The 20,729-nt window shown below is 29.4% G+C and overlaps 1 protein-coding gene across 2 annotated transcripts in view; it reads right to left on the reverse strand.

Moving 5' to 3' along the window:
• Window positions 1–20,729, reverse strand: part of LOC130664446 (receptor-type guanylate cyclase Gyc76C-like) — a 78,128-nt gene that overhangs the window by 20,854 nt on the left and 36,545 nt on the right. The gene's annotated exons all lie outside the window — the stretch shown is intronic.

Consider the following 20,729-nt stretch of genomic DNA (forward strand, 5'->3'; position numbering starts at 1 on the left):
TCGAATACGATAAATCTACCGTGAAAAAATTCGGGTGGATTACCGAATTACCGTAATTTACGGTGGATTACCGTATTTCCGTATTTTACGGTAAAACCACCGTAAATTACGGTAAATCCACCGTAATTTACGGTAAATCGGTATTTTACGGTGGATTACCGTAATTTACGGTGGGTTTACCGTAATTTGGGTCCGTTAGGGAAGTAGTACCTCAAAATCCTCAACGAATGAAAAGTTATAGTTTGAGGTTATAGGCTGGAAAATTCGTAATATAAAGGTCAATAATAGTTTCTATCTATATTGTGCAATGATTTAACTTTCGTTATAGTGAGGTTGTTTGAAAAAAATATTCGTAATGTAAAGATATATTTTACATAGACCCTTATGGGCAGTTCTGGGGGATTTTGAAAAATTCGTTAAATCGAGGAATTCGTTATATTGAGGTTAGACTGTAGTTCGGATTTTGAAAAATTTTAGATAGAAAAGGGAGAGGAGAGAATACGTGAAATGATACTTTTGAGATTCAAATGGGGATAAAATTATTCCTGTATGTTTTGAGTATTTTGAGGCTCTAATCCAGATTAAGTTATTCCAGTTTAGTCCTCAAAGTTGTAAAATTGTTCGTAACTACTAGTTTGAGGGCTAAACTAATATAACTTTCTATACTGTTGTCAATCTTAAAATTCTAAATTGATCTTCAAAAACCTCATTGAGAACTTTGAGCCTTAAATCCGAATTTGGTTTTGACTCGGGTTAATATTAAACCTCTGAATTGAGTGAATGCGAATTTAAATAAAATCCAGATCACTCCGAAATGACTCTGCTGAAAAAACAAACTCTCTATTTGCTCCATATACGGAGTGATGTTTTCTAAAACTCCGGAACTAGTGACTGAGTGGATTTGGATTTAAATAAAATCCATATTCACTCCCCACTTTTTACAGTGTAACCGGGAAATTTAAATTGAATGTAATATAATAAGCACATTGTGATAATATCTGAACAGACATTGATTACAATTAAATAAACTACTTAAACGTGTCTATATATATGCATAATCATGATCTTTTTAACGTACAGTAATTTCTTTATCATGAATAATAACAGCACCAGTAAAAGCATTTAAAATAAAATATAAATAATAATTATAAATAATTTTATAACCCTGGTAATGACAAATTTGTTAAGCAAGTGGAGCAGAAACAAGTTGACCGTGAAGTTAAAATAATAAATAATAAAAAATTATTAATTTTAAAATTAAAAAAGGTTGTACACGATAATAATTTATTGAAGTATTTTAATATATAGTTAACTTAAAAATTAGTTCGCGATATTACTTTGCGATAGAGTAAAAATTGACTGTAAAATAAAGATTTAAGATTTAAGATTTGAGATGATGATCATGATGATGTTGGAGAAGAAAACTAAGAAGAAGAAGAAGAAGAAGAAGAAGAAGAAAAAGAAGGCGTGGTGTGTAAGATGCTTTGGTCATTGCCGGCTAGCTGGTTGGTGTTATTCCTGGCGGCGGTCGGCTATATTTAGACGAGACCACCTTGAGAGAGTCCGAGAAAGAGTTGGCAGAGAGCGGTTGTGCAACAACGACAACTATCAACGGGTATATGACTACCAAGTGCTTAAAACCCACGATAATTAAGACAAGGGACAAGGAATAGATATAACAGTTGACGAGGTTTATTCCACATTCGTTTATTACCTACTAACAAATTGATAAATATTTATACGTGTAACCAGACTCGAAGATTTTATTATCATCATCATCAACATCATCATCATCATCATCTGGTTCAAGAGTTATAAGACTTGACACAATAGTAAATAAAGTATTTGAAAATGACTTTGCAATTTGGTAAAATAAGTGCAGGAGCTGCCGGAGTTGAATGACGGGGCCCTACTTGGCCCAGCACTGGGGAACCTAGCTTTGACACATCTATATTGGCCCATGCTTGGCTCAAGATTGGGTACTCAGTCCTGGCCGTTACAATGATTACCCGGGCTTGGGCCAAGACTGGGTAACCGAGTCTTGGCCATTCTATGGCAATCCAGGCTTGGGCCAAGACTGGGTAACCTAGCTTTGGCCGTTACAATAATTACTCGGGCTTGGGCCAAGACTGGGTAACCGAGTCTTGGCCATTCTATGGCAATCCAGGCTTGGGCCAAGACTGGGTAACCTAGCTTTGGCCGTTACAATAATTACTCGGGCTTGGGCCAAGACTGGGTAACCGAGTCTTGGCCATTCTATGGCAATCCAGGCTTGGGCCAAGACTGGGTAATCTAGCTTTGGCCGTTACAATAATTACCCGGGCTTGGGCCAAGACTGGGTTACCCTGTCTTGTCCATCAGATTAAATTTTTCGTCCCGGGAAATGAAGTTGACTTTAGTCGTTAGATTTTTGGATATGAAATGAGGGTCACTATGAGGTTCATTGAGTATGAAGAGGTCCAGTATAGTCGTCACGTTTCTAAGTCTAAAATGAGGGTCAGTAAATTTCACTAAGTCTGAGATGAGGCTCACTCTGCTTTGAGAAACACAAAATTTGTCTTGTCCTTTTTAAGTCATCTCTGACATCTTAAAGTTGTCTCTGCACTACTTGGGTATATATGTTAAGATAAAAATATATATACTGTAAAAAGAGCGGTGTTGAAAATGGACTCATTTTAACTCCGCCCGGTGTTAAAATAAAATTACACCGGTGTAGGAGGAGTAATTCACCGGTGTTAAATCAGGGTAACCGGTGTAAAAGCGGAGTAAAATCGGTGTAAAAGCGGGGTAACCTTTATGAAAATTAATAAACAATTTTATTTATTAACAAGTATAGTAATCGAGTAAGTACAAATATTTTAGCACCGGTAAAGAATATCTACACCGGCGGCGGCATTATTTTAACACCGGTCTAGAATATTTACACCGGCAGCGGTGTTATTTTAACACCGGATAATTTTTTTTAACACCGGTACAGAATATTTACACCAGCGGCGGTGTTATTTTAACACCGGTCTAGAATATTTACACCAGCAGCGGTGTTATTTTAACACCGGAGAATTTTTTTTAACACCGGTAAAGAATATTTACACCGGCAGTGGTGTTATTTTAACACCGGTCTAGAATATTTACACCGGCAGCGGTGTTATTTTAACACCGGTACAGAATATTTACACCGGTGACGGCGTTATTTTAACACCAGTCTAGAATATTTACCCCGGCAGCGGTGTTATTTTAACACCGTATAATTTTTTTTAACACCGGTCTAGAATATTTACACCGGCGGCGGCGTTATTTTAACACCGGTCTAGAATATTTACACCAGCAGCGGTGTTATTTTAACACCGGAGAATTTTTTTTAACCCCGGTACAGAATATCTACACCGGCGGCGGCGTTATTTTCACACCGCTTTCGGTGTTGAAATTCAACACCGCCAATTTTAACACCTACACCGCTTGGACTTACCCCGGTTATTTTTTACAGTGTATATACTAAACATATAACTGGAGTAACGTTGATCTTACGCGGTTATTACAAGTGCTGGACGTTCTAATTGTAACAGAATTGAATCTGTTGGGTAGGGGACATGACAGATAAGTATCGTGATATATGTATACATATATTTGTCTCGTATAAATATATGTAATAGAGGAAAATAATATAAGGTGTACTGTTGAGCTACCATTCGGTTGGTTAGTTGGTGAACGAGTAGAGCTAAAGTTAATGTAAAGCGTTGGAGTCGCGCGTGCACAACTCTCAGGGGACTTACGCCAACATACTTAGCGATATCCTGGACACACGCGCGTGTCTCGCGAAGTGAGATAGCAGCTGTGACCGGCTGGTTAACTTTAGTAGCCAAGTGTGGAAAAAGAGAGAAAGAAAGAGAGAAAGAGAGAGAAAAACAACAAGTAAAGTGAATAAGATAACGTAATATAACCACGCACACTCACAACGGCTTTCATTTATTCGTAAATCAACAGCAAGATGCTATTTATAGACAGCGGACAAATAGCGATAGTAGTCGACGCGCTATATGTAATTTGTGTGGATATATATATAAATATATATGTATGTATGCTGTATATATCCTTGAATGGCAAAACGTCCGAATAGAATAATGCGATGGTTATTGGAATAATGTCGATGTATTTAAAACCGGAAAAATAAAGAAAAATTATTATATATTTTGTTTTTCTTTATATAAATAAATGATTGACTGCTAATTATTTATTTATTTATTTACAGGTAATTAATGTGTCAAATAATCATTTTTATTATTGACATTCATTATTTACTTATTAAAATATTATACGTTTTTCTTGATAGTGACAATTGATTTGTTTTTTTTTATCCTGATTAATAAATTTGAATAATTTAAAAATTTATGAATTGGAAAAATTTTAATAGATTGTGTTATTTATAATGTAATTATTGGAATAATAATAAATTGAGTGGTAAAAATATTTAATCATTGACACGAGGGTGAAAAAAGTAATAGATAAGATGGTTTTTAAATGAACGAGCGGTTTGGATTTTTAACTTTTGTTTATATGTGTACTGTAATTTTTTAAATAATTAAAGAGATTAAAAAGTGACAGTTCCAATGAATGAACATTAGTCAATTTTTGCCGACATTATTTAAATTTTAGGAAATACTTAATTGCTGTCACTTTAACTCGTCACGGAGAAAAAGGGGATTAAGAAATCTACGAATTTTTATTATGCTATTGACTAAACCTGAAACAGAAAATTGAATCGTAAAAAAATTATTTTGCTACACTAAATTATTATTGTGAGCCTCTAAAAGTTTTTGATTTTCTACTATCATTCCTAATTTCGACAAATAGTCATTAAAATTTATCAATAAGTTTTAAGTGTATGATTGTTTACGAGCCTGAAAATAGCAGACAATAAAAAATTTTCGAATTTTTTTTTCAAGTTTAATTAAAAAAAAAAAAAAAAAAAATATGCACATATAGAAAATTCAAAAATTATTAGATGGTTAATTTCAGTATCATAATATTTTTTGTAGTGTAGCATCATAATTTTTTGGCAACTCCATTTCTTGTTTCAAGTTGGGACGACAGCATAATAAAATTTTGGAAATTTCTTAAGCCCATTTTTCTATGACACTGAAGTTAGCTGACGTCTAATAATTTTTAGATTTTTTTAAAAATAATAAATTATAAAAAAAAAAATATTTTGAAAAATTGCACCTATAGTTTTTTGAATTTCCTACATGTACATTTTTTTGTATTTGTCTTGTTGAAAATAAAATCCGAAAATTGCTGATTGTTAACTTCATGATACTAAAATTACCCGACGTCTAATTAGTTTTGAATTTTTTTACAAACGACAAATCATAAAAAAAAATTGCACTTATAGTTTTTCAAGTTTTCTACACGTGCATATTTTTACTTTTTTTTTTTTAATGAAATTGTTGAGAAAAAAAAATCCGAAAATTGCTGATTGTCTGTTAATTTCAGGATCATATTTTTCATGATACTGAAGTTAGCAGACTTCTAATAATTTTTTGATTTTTTTTATACCGTAAAATTACAAAAAAAAAAATTTGAAAAAATTGTACATGTAGTTTTTTAAATTCTCTACATGTGCATTTTTTCATTTTTTTTTTTTTTTCTAATTATCCGGTAAAAAAAAACATCTAAAAATTATGATACTGAAGTTAGCAGACGTCTAATAATTTTTGGATTTTTTTTTTAGATGATAAAATACAAAAAAAAATTTTTTGAAAAAATTGCACCTGTAGTTTTAAAAATTTTCTACGTGTGCATATTTTTATTTTATTTTTTTGCAATTGATTTGTTGAAATCCGAAAATTCAAAAATTTTTAAATGTCTGCTCACTTCAGGATCATCTGAAAATTTCCGATTGTCTGTTAACTTATGAATTATTTTTCTCCGTGTAATTTTCCGGAATTCTTTTATCCAAAAAGACTCAAAAATACGAGTGTTCATTCACTGGATAAGAGTTCGCTCACTAGCTCAGTCACCTGATATTTGTATATTTATTTATTAATGTAGGAGAAGTAATTTTCGCGCAGTTATCAAGAAAAGGATAGAAAATGCGGCAATACATGCCGATGTAAACTTTCACGTAGGTGGGACAGATGCCAGGTGGTCAGAAGGCGTCGTGTGCTTTGCCAATTATAGAAGACTGATATCCTCATATTTACCGAGCTAACTGTTCTATAACATAATTAATTTATCCTCAACATTATACTGCATTATCCTTGATGTGTTAAATATAACTTTGTTAAGAATAAATAAGATAATTGTGTAGAATTAATGACTGACGTTTTTTTTTACTATTTTACTTCATTTACGTTTATGGATTTTAAATAAATAAATAAGTATTGAGATAAAAATAAGGAAGAGTTTTCGATCATAAGATTCTCAGAGGGTGGTCCGAAACCAGGAGATTCCCAGAGATAATGATCTCAGGATATGGCGTGACGTGGGACCGTGGGAGTTGCCGTGAAAATGACGTGGTTCCAACCTTGTGGGAACTAAATGTTTATTAAAATATATAATAATTATTTTTGTTGCTAATTTATTAGTATCATTTATTAATTGATCAGTAAATTTATGGCCAAGTATTTTTTTAAATTTATTTCCATTATTAAGTCACTGGAGTGAGCAGACAATTAGTAATTTTTGGATTTTGTTTTCAACAATTTAATTTAATTTAAAAAAAAAAGTAAAAAATGCACATGTAGAAAATTTAATAAACTATAGGTGCAATTTTCTGAAATATTTTTTTTTTTGATTTGACACTTTTAATAAGATTCTAAAATTATTTGACGTCAGCTAATTTCAGTATCATGTTAGCCGACTAATAGTTTTTGAATTTTTTTTAAAACGATAAATTATAAAAAAATAAAATATTTAAGAAATTGCACTTATAGTTTTTTTAATTTCCTACATGTGTATTTTTTTAGTTTTTTTTTTTGTAATTGATTTGCTGAAAAAAAAAATTCGAAAATTTTTTATTGTCTGCCAACTTCAGGATCATGTTAGCCGACCAATAATTTTTGAATTTTCGTTAAAACGATAAATTATAAAAAAAAAAAATATTAAAAAAATTGCACTGATAGTTTTTTAAATTTCCTACATGTGCATTTTTTTATTTTTTTTTTTTGTAATTAATTCGTTGAAAAAAAAAAATCCGAAAATTATTTGACGTCAGCTAATTTCAGTATCATGTTAGCCGGCTAATAATTTTTGAATTTCTTTTAAAACGATAAATTTTAAAAATATAAAATATTTAAAAAATTGCACTGATAGTTTTTTAAATTTCCTACATGTGCATTTTTTTATTTTTTTTTTTTTGTAATTAATTCGTTGAAAAAAAAAAATCCAAACATTTTTAATTGCCTGCTAACTTCAGGATCATTAAATTATTTGGTCCCGTTTTTTTTTTAAATTTTTAGTAAATAATTAATAATTCGGTAGACAGACGTAAATGACAATACAATAGTGATGATGACTGTAAGTATTTGCTTTTCACTTTACGTTTCAGCTCGTCGACAAGCTAAAGGCTAAATATAGCCGTGATAAATACGAACAGTCAGTATGTCATATGCAAGAATTATGTCTAATAATAATAATAATTATTTCTAGTACAAAAAAAAAATGTAATTTTAAAAATGATTGATAGTTTATTTTTTTTATGATAAAAAATAATTATTAATTATAGATAAGATAAATTCATTTAAATAAATGATAAAATATAATTTTTAATTACCATCATAGTTTTGTTAATTACAAATAAATATTTTAAAACTTTTAAAAAAATATAAAAATGTCATGAGACTGAAGTTAGCCGATGTCTAATAATTTTTGAATTTTTTTTTAAACGATAAATACTAAAAAAAAATATTTGAAAAAATTGCACCTATAGTTTTTAAAATTTTCTACATGTGAATTTTTTTAGTTTTCTTTTTTTAAAAATTGAATTGTCGAAAAAAAAATCAAAAATTTATTAATTGTCTGCTAACTTCAGAATCATAAAAATGTCATAAAATTTTTCCGTAGTAACGTACAATTATATAAGTAGCTTGTTAATTTAAAAACTCGATGAGACATTATTTAATATGTATGTGGTTATAAAATGTCCAGTAGAGGTACATAAAAGGGGGAGGGGGGAAGGGGGACCGTGTTACGGAGGCATGTGTACATGAAGACATAGAGAAAGAGAGTCTGATAGTAAATATAATGCCCGATGAAAAGAGAAAGGATTAAAGTAAAGAGATAATATATAAAAGAAAAAGAGAAAGAGGGACAAGCATGGTGGTAGCCCCCATGGTGGACCATACCGGACACCGTGGGATCTCTCAGATCCTTCTCGACCGGTCGTCGCTGCGAGCGATCGCTTGGGCTAAATATATCTGAGATAAAGACCGCCAGTTAGCGAGCCAGTTCGACGCCGTTATCCTACTCCATACTATATATATATATATTTATATATATATATATAGTCTTCAACATTACACACAAGAGCTCTTGTATATCCTCCGGGAAGAGAAGACGCAAGAGGAGATGGATCAGAAGGAAAAGTTAAGAGGAAGAGTATATATTGTAATATAGTTTATTATATTGTTGGAGTAGTACTACTAGTAGTAGTAGTAAAAGTAGTAGTAGTAGTAAAGAGAGTTAAGATGAAAAATAAAGAGGAAGATGATGGGGAAAAGAGAAAGAGTAAGTCGGGGTGGTCGCGAGGTATATCTTCACGGGCACCGTGGGATTTCTTCAGGGATTCGCCATTCAATTTTTTTATTTCTTTAAAATATCTATATATATATATATATATATATATATATATATATATATATATATATATATATATATATATATATATATATATATATATATATATATATATATATATATATATATATATATATATCTTTCTCTTTTTAGCGACCACCGGGTTGATTCGGCCATCGGCAATGGGGAAAAATAAATGAAAAAACAAGCAGAGTGAATGAACGAGTGAGTGAGTGAGAGAGTGAGATAGAAAGCGATTAATAACGAGTGGCCAATCTTCCATGGTGGTCGGATAAAGCAGGCGGCATCGACGACGCAGATTAATTCCGTGGTCGAACCCCCATGGTGGTCGGGTGGACCCTCAAGAAGAAGCCAAACAGATTTACCAAATGACTTTGTCTCTTTTATTATTACTCTGGTATATGTGTTACCTCTATATATATCCGCGATATAAATATATTTATTTGTGTGTACTTGCTTTCTCAATCACGTATCATCGATAAGTCGAATTAATATTTCCAAGTCATTTCTTGTCTCGAGAATTTAATTTAAATGTCTTTATATAGATGGGTATATTATAAGTTTTAGTTATTTATAGACTTTGTAATTAAGTCTATATTTTATTTAACGATTTAATTTTTTTTTTTTATTTTTATAGTGATAATGACACGCGGAGAGAAAAGAATAGTTATGATTCCTATGTAGAATGGTAACCATTACTATCCCTTAGGGTGGTTGTTAAAAATTAAATTTTCTCAGACGCCCCGTAAAAAGCTTCTTTTTAGTGAAAATATACCTGGGGAATTTGGTTTTTTCTTTTGAGTAAAAAGAACACGTGCCGCAGGACGATCAAAGTTCATTTTTCGATGCAATCGCGGTTTCTTTTAAATATCTCAAGAATAGGGACAAGATTTTTGCCTTATTTTTGAAATGAACAGTTCAAATTTTTGATATTACGGGGAAAATATCGGTCTTAGTAAAAAAGTTTTCGGACAAAAGTTGTAGGAAATTTAATTTTATTAAAAAAATGTCTCTTATGATTTTCTTATACGATCAATATTTTCACCGTAATTCAAAAATTGAGATTCATAATGAACGATTCAAAATTTGGGGAATTATGAAAATCTTAATTTTGAAATTACGGCTTTCTTATTAGTCCTAAGAAAAAATTATAAGAGATATTTTTTTTAGAAAATTAAAGTTCCTACAACTTTTATTTGAAAACTTTTTTAATACGACTAATATTTTCTCGGTAATATAGAAAATTTCACACTAATTATTGATTATTTTTAAATTAACGCAAAAATCATGGCCCTACTCATGAAATATGCAGATTAAAGGAAAAAATCATAGGGACAATTTTGTAGGAAATTGAATTTTTGACAAAAAAGATCTTTTTCATTTTTTCTATAAAATGTGTATTTATGAAGATATTTTTAAAAAACTTTTTTAGATTCTATCAATTGAGCATTTTAAGGATAGCGAATGTTAGAAATATCGTTTTTTCTTAACTATAGACAACTTCGTAACTCGTAACATCATTAATACTTGTTATGTTTCTATATACTTAGAAAAATGTTATTTTCAAAATTCGTAATTCTTAAAACGCTCAATTCATCAGATCTAAAAAAAGTTTTTTCAAAATATCTTCATAAATACACATGTTATAAAAAAAATGAATATAACCTTTTTTGTCAAGAATTCAATTTCCTACAAAATTGTTCCTCTGATTTTTTTCTTCAATCTGCATATTTCATGAGATATTTAAAAAAAACCGCGATTGCATCGAAAATTGAACTTCGATCGTCCTGCGGTTCGTGTTTTTTTTATTTAAAAAGAAAAAACCAAATTCCCCAGGTATTTTTTCACTAAAAAGAAGCTTTTTATGGGGCGTCTGAGTAAATTTAATTTTTAACCATCCTACCATCTCTAATAGTCATTTTGCATTGAAATTGACAGTAATTTGACATTGAAATCGCCTGAAATTTGCTGCCCAAATGTGCAGACAATTTGACAGCAAAAGTTGGAAAGAAAAATTTTTTATACTCTTGTCAATCTTAAAATTCTAAACCGATCCCCAGAAACCTCTTTGAGAACTTTGAGACTTAAATCCAATTTTGGTTTTTGACTCGGGAATCCTATTCTACACAACATTATTTACCATTTTCAAAAAACTAGTCTGGTTAATTACTATGTACGATCCCGGGTCAAAAATAAAACTTGATTCAGGCTCGCTTCGCCTTATTTTCTTTTGAAGTTATCGATTTGCCGACGATTTTTTGATAAGATCTCGACTTTTTCGACTTAAATTTAATTTTTTTCAACTTTTTGAACTTTTTTCATCTTAGTTTCAACTTATTCGTCTTTACTTTGAGCACGATAGTCATTCACATTACTTTTGACTTGCTAAACCAAGTCGAAAAAAAGTCATTTATTCGCCTTACTTTCGCCTTAATATATAAAAATTATTTCACCTTAGTTCTGACTTTTTCGACTTATAATTTAAGTCGAATAAGTCTACATTAAGTCAGTTTTGACTTGATTTAGACTTTTTCGCCTTACATTTTAAGTCGAATAAGTCTAAACCAAGTCAATTTCGACTTGATTTCAACTTTTTCGTCTTAAATCGTGACTAAGTAAGCCAGTTAAGTCTAAACCAATGCGAAAACTTAATATATTTCATGCCTCCGTAAAAAAAGACGAGTTTGTCTTGTGAAAAACGGCTCCAAATTTCGACTAGGTAAACCAAGTCTAAATCAAGTTTTATTTTTGACCCGGGATGGTAATCATTACAATTCTTTTCTCTCCGTATAATAAAGACTCGTTTCCTCAATAGCGTATGAGTGTTTTACGTTCGTAATAAAGTTTTCTGTAACTGGAAAAATTGTCAATGAGGCTGATTAATATTTGAAACTTGCAAAGGTAACTCAGTGTTCAAAGTGACACAAAAAACTAAATAAACAAAAATAAAATAAGACATATATGAGTGTTTGATCACTACGTGAATGCGTGTTGCATTAACGAACCTTGGCTCCAAAGCTAATCGCCTTAATTTGTCGTCGCTACCATAGACTAGTGTGGTGTTAAACTTAATGTCATGTTCTAAATATAGTTCTCTTAATATTTTCATTAAAAATACTTAATAATTTCTTGTGTTTTTTTTATTTATTTTCATTTCGTTCTACAAGTCCACTCTCTTATCTTCATTTTATTTCGATACACGTCGGACAATAAAAAAATATATATAGATATATTATAAAACTATAAAGAAGACCAGCTATACTATTTTTACACGGTCTTTATATATATTTATAAATTATCGTGTTAATAAATTTAAATTAAAAATGTTATTTTATTTTTGACTGTTTGTATATATAAATAAATTGAAAGTTAATGAAGATCATTGGCCTCAAATATACGATAATATTTTTTTAAAAATAAAGTAAAGCTTTAATTTATATGGACTGTGTATATTAAATATATAAAGTTATATGTTATATTTTTCCCAGGGAAATAAAAGATAGTTTGTCTTGAACGTTAGCGAACAAGATTCTTTCCTCATCTCTCGCTTTCTTATTAGTACGAATGAATGCGCGTTACTTTGCGAGTTGGCGAGCCAACAGTTGCTCCAATTGAGGGTTAATTGAACGTATTTTAGCTGAAACTGACTGCACACGCGAGACACTTTACTTATCTATATATACAAGTATATGATATTGTAAACTATTTTTTTTTTGGAATTAAATATACATTTTTCTATGATACTGAAGTTAGCCGACGTCTAATAATTTTTAGATTTTTTTCAAAATGACAAATCATAAAAAAAAGGATAAAAAAAAATTCACTTATAGTTTTTTTAATTTCCTACTTGTACATTTTTTTAGTTTTTTTTTTTTTGCAAATAATATGTTGAAAAAAATATCCGAAAATTGTTAATTGTCTGGTAACTTCATGATACTAAAATTAGTCGGCAATTAATAATTTTTGAATTTTTTTATAAACGACAAATCATAAAAAAAAAATATTCAAAAAAATTGCACTTATAGCTTTTTTAATTTTCTACATGTGCATTTTTTTAGTTTTTTTTTTTTTTTGCAATTAATATGTTGAAAACAAAATCCACAAATTGCTGATTGTCTGTTAACTTCATGTTACTAAAATTACCCGACGTCTAATAATTTTTAAATTATTTTACAAACGATAAATTATAAAAAAAAAATTGCACCTATAGTTTATTAAATTTTCTACATGTGCATTTTTTTAGTTTCCCTCATTTTTGCAATTGATTTGTTGAAAATAAAATCCGAAAATTATGAATTGTCTGGTAACTTCATGTTACTAGAATTACCCGACGTCTAATAATTTTTGAATTATTTTACAAACGATAAATTATAAAAAAAAAATATTCAAAAAAATAGCACTTATAGCTTTTTTAATTTCCTACATGTGCATTTTTTTAGTTTTTTTTTTTTGCAATTGATCTGTTGAAAACAAAATTCGAAAATTGCTGATTGTCTGTTAACTTCGTGATACTCAAATTACCCGACGTTTCATTAGTTTTGAATTTTTTTACAAACTATAAATTATAAAAAAAAAAATATTTAAAAAAATTGCACTTATAGTTTTTCAAATTTCCTACATGTGCATTTTTTCAGTTTTTTTTTTTTTTGCAATTGATTTGTTGAAAATAAAATCCGAAAATTGCTAATTGTCTGGTAACTTCATAATACTCAAATTAGCCGACGTCTAATAATTTTTGAAATTTTTTAAAACGATGAATTATAAAAAAAAAGAATTCAAAAAAATTGCACTTATAGTTTTTTTTCATTTCCTACATGTGCATTTTTTTAGTTTTCTTTTTTTTGCAATTGATCTGTTGAAAATAAAATTCAAAAATTGCTAATTGTCTGGTAACTTCATGTTACTAAATTACCCGACGTCTAATAATTTTTGAATTATTTTAGAAACGATAAATTTAAAAAAAAAAATAATAAAAAAAATTGCACCTATAGTTTATTAAATTTTCTACATGTGCATTTTTGTAGTTTTTTTTTTTTTTGCATTGATTTTTTGAAAACAAAATCCGAAAATAGCTAATTTTCTGTAAACTTCATAATATTTTTTCCAAGCTATAATTGAACTGTTAAACTCCAATATAATTAAAAAATTAATAAATTTTAATTGATGTACATTTGAAAAGTATCGCAAAGTTGGACTTCGGATACATTAGTTTCAAATATTAAAAATATACAGATGTATATAAATACATACATGTATACTTTTATCTTTGTTACTCAACAGAGGAAACGATATCAACGTCCCAGGGACACTATACCCAGTAACAGTCACACTTAAATAATTGTAATGATCGTAAACGACCAGTAATCGGACCTAAAGCATTTATTTCGTTGTCAACTATATAGACCGTATATATTTTAAGCGCGAACTCGTCATTCTTCTAGTCCGGATGAATATACACTTATAAAAATATATATAAATAATATATCTGTATATTGATATTCAATATTTTATTTCATTTAATAAATCAATAAAAGTTATAACAGAAAATTTATTGCGTTCAATTTTAAATTTAAATTATTTTTTACTGATCTTGGGTTTAAAATAAATTAAATTTTTAAAAATAATATAGAAATTCATATAGTAGTTAATTACGTAATAGTTAAATATTTTAATAAATCTATATATGTATATATGAATTAAAATTTTTTGCTTTCTTTTAATATGATTATATATTTGAACCGTGTGTCAAAAACGCATGATTTATCTGGCGCTCTTGTGAAAATTGTGTAATATTATGAGATAAAGTAATTTTATTTAAAATTTTGCTGATTTAATTATTTAAATACTAAAATTATCATTTGTGACGATTAAGATTAAAAAAAAAAATGTTTTTTAAATTTTTAACATTCAATTATTTGAATTTAAGTGAAAGCGATAATAAACAACAACAAATAAATTTACTGAATTGGAGTCAATTTAAAGTTTTGTCAAAGGGTTGAATCAATTTAACAGACGTATGGAAATAATTGAAAATTATATATTAAATTTTTCACGGGAAAATTTTTATTGGCGTAAGTTCCCAATCATTGGACCTCTAACAATCTTTATCCCAATGATTTTATGACAGATAATTTTTTGCACACCTCCAGCGCGAAAGCGCTAGGGGTGTTTTACTGACGGTTCTTCCACGTTGACAATTATTTTTTTTTTTTACGGATAAAAATTAAAGTGTAATATTTCTTTTTTTATCCTTGAGTCAAAACACAAATTCTAGTTTAGACCTCAAAAGCCTCAATGAGAACTATGAGGTCTAAATATAAATAATTTGTCGATTTTAAATCATAACCAAGACCTCAAAATCCTCAACGAATGGCAAATTATACTTCGGACTTGAAAAATTTTGAATAGAAAAAAGAGGGGAGAGAATACGACGAACGAGACTTTTGAGGTTCAAATGTGGATAAAATTATTCCTGTATGTTTTGATTATATTAAGGCTCTAATCCAGATTATGCTATCCCAGTTTGGTCCTCAAAGTGGTAAAATTGATCGCAACTACTACTTTGAGGGCTAAACTAGGATAATTTTCTATACTTTTGACAATCTTCAAATTTTAAATTGATCTTCAAAAACCTCATTGAGAACTTTGAGACTTAAATCCGAATTTGTTTTTTGACTCGGGTTTATATCATCAGAATTATGCTGTAAAAAATTTGCGGAGTATATGCGGATTGGATGACTTGATTTATTCATCTCGAAGTCAGATTCATTCTGAAGGGGTGTTCATTTCAATATTTGAACTCCGGTTCAAAGGTAAAGTCACTCCGAAAGGGATTTCATTCTTCAGAGCACTAGTGTGAAATTTTGAAAAGATCAATTTTTTTTCGCGTATTTCGATAGTCTATAGCTTCAAAAATAACATACTAAATTTTAAAGTCTATATTTCGAATAGTTTATTGAGTCGCAGCCAACTGAAGAGCAGCCGCTTATCGGTTCTCTATAATCCATTTTTCAAAATTGCTGCAGTTATAACTCGAGGACAAATCATCCGATCGATTTGATTCGAATTGTAGCTTCTTTTATGTTTCTACGTACCATGAACCCCCAGTTTTCCGACCGAATCAAAAGTGTAATTTTGCAGGCCAAAAATCATCAAATTTTCGCGCGAAATTTGAAATTTCTTTTAAAAACTCCGCCATTTTGTTAAATTTCATTTTTTTTTCTTAGTCCGAGGGTCATGCTACGAAAAATACCTTCTAGTTTAATAAACTTTTTGGTTTTTTGATTTCCGGTACTGTAAAGGTCACTGCAGCAGTGGGACCTTTTTTTGGAGCCTGAGAGATTGTGAATAATTCCCTGAATTTTGAATTTTTCGGTCCAAAAATTTTATCTCATATTCATTATATATTCAAAAATATATCCTTACAACATTAAAATATTCCGGATATGCTGAGACCTTAGAAATTACTTATCTTACTAATTAAATGAAATTTTGCTCCTGCATTCATTAGTGACGATGTTCAAAAATTTTTTTGTGGCTTGTTTCCTAATGCCTCTAATTCTGGCTGTACAATTTCCACATATATATCTATTTATACACATAGATATCACGAAATCTACTTCCATTTCGGCCGGCGCATGGCCTTTTTTTGAATTTTGTTTTCATTTAATTATAAATTACCTGTACCTACACCTGCGACGACACAAATACTTTCACTCAGTTTCACCATTCTCTTAACGGAAATCATGATGATTTATAATTTATCTTACAGCAGCAAAACTATATTAAATTATTAAGATATAAATTATAGAAAAGGTCTTATTTATATAAATTTATTTAGTTTCTCCATGATTTTAATCATATGATGATTCTCATTATCACAATTACGTTGTACCAAAAAATAATAAATTTGTTTTTTAATAAAATAATTAATGCTGAGGATTTAAAATGTCAGATGTTCTAATAGACCCAACGATATGTAATAAAAAAAATGATTGTAAAAGACGTTAACTGGTTGTTTTCCATATAATTGGCTAGCTAATTTTTTTACATGAAGCTGATACTTAAAGAACACGATACGCGATATTATTCTATCGACAAGGCATTTGCATGAAAACTGCTGATTCCCCTGACCTTCGCGATCTATTTATAGTTTGCTGTGGCTGTCGATGCCCCATGCGGTCTGTTGGAAGTGTTCATAGCCTCTTAACCATACACACTAACAATCCCTTTACTTATATACCTCAACAATCCAGCATCCGTGTGTTGCAAACATCCTCATCTCTAATCTCTTGAAGAAAATTAAGCTGATTGTAAAACTAAACACTAAACTATAGTCTATCTTATCTTTACAATAATTATTTTTTATTAATATTATTACATATTAGGGCAAATTACCCAGTACTGAGTCCGGTATCCGATTTATGATTTTTTGATTTTTCAAATAAAGGATAAAAATTTTTTTCATTGGGAATTTTATCAATTGGAGGCTTATTAATTAAGAATGAGCTAAAAAAATGTGATAAATTTATATACTGGAAAAAACCGGGAGTGAATTCGGAGTGATTGCGGATTTTATTTAAATCCGGATTCATTCTGTTACTCGGAGTTTCGGAGTAAAAAAATCACTCGACAAACGAAGTAAATAGAGAGTTTGTTTTTTCAATGGACCCGGGCCAAAAATAAAACTTGATTCAGGCTCGCTTCGCCTTATTTTCTTTTGAAGTTATCGATTAGCCGACGATTTTTTGATAAGATCTCGACTTTTTCGACTTGAATTTAATTTTTTTCAACTTTTTGAACTTTTTTCATCTTAGTTTCAACTTATTCGTCTTACTTTAAGCACGATAGTCATTCACATTACTTTCGACTTGCTAAACCAAGTTGAAAAAAAGTCATTTATTCGCCTTACTTTCGCCTTAATATATAAAAATTATTTCACCTTAGTTCTGACTTTTTCGACTTATAATTTAAGTCGAATAAGTCTACATCAAGTCAGTTTCGACTTGATTTAGACTTTTTCGCTTTACATTTTAACTCGAATAAGTCTAAACCAAGTCAATTTCGACTTGATCTTGACTTTTTCGTCTTAAAATTTAAGTCGAATAAGTCTAAACCAAGTCAATTTCGACTTGATTTCAACTTTTTCGTCTTAAATCGTGACTAAGTAAGCCAGTTAAGTCTAAACCAAGGCGAAAACTTAATATATTTCATACCTCCGTAAAAAAAGTCGAGTTTGTCTTATGAAAAACGGCTCCAAATTTCGACTTGGTAAACCAAGTCTAAATCAAGTTTTATTTTTGACCCGGGGAGTGATTTCGATATGGAATATGTCAAAATATTCAAAATAATGCTCAATTACATTTACAAAAGTGATTTTGGAATTTTTAAAAAACATTTAAGAAATTAAATTTCTGTTTTATTAAATTTTTGGGATACCCCGTTTTTCCCCCTTCTCCTAGATAGGCATGGAAATTAAAGCTTATCTAAAAAGCTTTTAGATGCATTTTTAAAAAATTCGATAAGTCGTCACTTCAAATCTTCAAAAATAAAGCATATGAATTTTTTATGAATAAAGAATCAAATTTTTGACAATTATTATGTTTGCAACCTCTTACTATTTGAACATTGTATAAACTACTGTTTCTCTGTATAAATTTGTATAAATTTATATTAACTTTGCAAAATATCGTTTAGATTATGTACCTTCATGTATTACGTTATTTTTCTTTCTTTTTACCAAACATAGAATTATTTTCTTTATATTCTAAATATATATTATAATACTTACGTGATTGAATAAAACTGTTACATATTTTGTACTTGCCATTAGACTTAAGGCCTTGGCATATAAATTAAATAAATAAATAAATAATAAAAGTTATACAAGAAAAATTCAGTAAAAATATAAATTTTTGACATTTTGAAAATTTTGAAATGTTATAACTTCTAAACTAATCGACCGATTTTGCTCATCTTCGAACTTGATCTCGAAAATCGTCTACAGAAAATGTGTGCCGAGTTTCATTGAGATCAGTTGAGAATTGTGGACAAGTCGCGTTCTATCGCATAAATATATATATATATATATATATATATATATATATATATATATAAATTTTGAACCATATGTATTTCCTGAGCTCGTTAAGCTGAGTCCAGATGTAGAAAAATTTTTCGAAAATTCCGTCATGAAGACAAAAGCAATAGATTTTTAAAAAAGAATAAATCCGTTGTTTTAAAAAAATTATTTATCATAAGGACAAATTTTTGTCTTTCTTTTATCGTGTTAAACTTTAAATAACTTCCCTTCCGCCTTTGGTCGGTACACAAAATTTTTTTACTCCCTTTAAAACATGATAACTATTTTTTTATTTTCTTTCATCGGCTTTGCGATTAATGGCGTTATATTGCCCGTGTCATTAATTCTGGCCGCTTTATACAAACTTGAGGGAAACTGGTTTTCACCCAACCGAAGGATTTCATTCGCATCCACAAGGGCGATATTATATTTATATATAATACCGTGGGAGGTTTTTTTTTTAAACTTATTTTATCTTACTACTATTTTTCTTATCATTATTGTTATTATTTTTAATGTCTTTGTAATAATATGTACTTATTATATTTAATTTTTTACTAATGTATACACTGCAAAATATCAGGAGTGATTACGGATTTTATTTAAATCTGCATTCACTCGATTCGGAATTCTATTATTATAATAAACTCCCCTTCGGAGGATTACTCCCCCTACCCCGGATTTAATTCACGTTTACTCCGTAAATTTCTTAGAGTGTGAATATAGATACTGTGAAAAATTTACGAAGTGAACGAGAAGTGGATGATTTTTTATTTATTTTCTTCCCTTCGAAGTGAATTTTGGAAAATATTTATTATGAAAAAACTCCGCAGAATGATATCGTAGTAAAAACTCGCGAAGCAAATTACTAATACACAGAAAAAAATGATTTTTTGGTGCAAGAAATATTTTGCATTATGAAATAAAAAATAAAAAATTCTTAGGACTAGAATAGGACTTGGGACTAGATTCCTATAAATGTATTTAAGTTTTAAAACTCCGGACCAAAGTGAATGCGGATTGAAATAAATCCGTATTCACTCCCGATTTTTTACAGTCTATATAAATTAACATATAGGGGAGGGTGGGGTAGAGCGGCCTCCCTAAGCCAATTATTATTTTTTGTGGCTTTCAACCATAAGATCATTTTACTTTTGTCCTATTTCGAACAAATTTATGGACATTTTGCCAAAATTCTGAAAAATTTTTTTTTTTTTGTGGGGCAGAGCGGCCCCCCTTCAAAAAGTGATAAAAAATTTTTTTTTTTTTCGTTTTTATTTTTTTTAAATTGTTTTCATCATTAAGAATGTATTTCTTTCTCTTGACAACTATTTTTGGTTTTATATTACTCGAAAAAAATTTTTTAAAGCGTAAAAAATCGTTCACTCTCGATTATCTTAATTACTAATTGTTATTTAATAAAAAACAAAATAAATTCTATAATTTTACTTTATTTCAAAAATTTATCAAGTAAAAAAAAAAATTTAATTTTTATAAATTTTTAGTGACCAAATTTGCCTCTTACATAGAGAAACGGTCGATAAATATGAAAAAATAATTTTTTCGGAAGTTTCGGCTGGTCCATTTTGCCCCAGGTGTTATGCGTAGGGTTAGAAATGTGGAATTATAATAATTTTTTTTTTAATTTGACGATAAAAGTATGAAAAAATCACTTTTTCAAAATTTTGGGCTTGTCCATTTTGCCCCAAATGTCATGCGTAGGGGTAAAAATGCGCAAACATATCGGATTTATAGTAATTAGTCGAAAAACAAAAAATTTTTTTTTTGGTCAAAATTTCAGGGGGGCCGCTCTGCCCCACCCTCACCTATATTATTT

Source organism: Microplitis mediator, chromosome 3, assembly GCF_029852145.1.
Source record: "Microplitis mediator isolate UGA2020A chromosome 3, iyMicMedi2.1, whole genome shotgun sequence".
Lineage (NCBI taxonomy): Eukaryota > Metazoa > Arthropoda > Insecta > Hymenoptera > Braconidae > Microplitis > Microplitis mediator.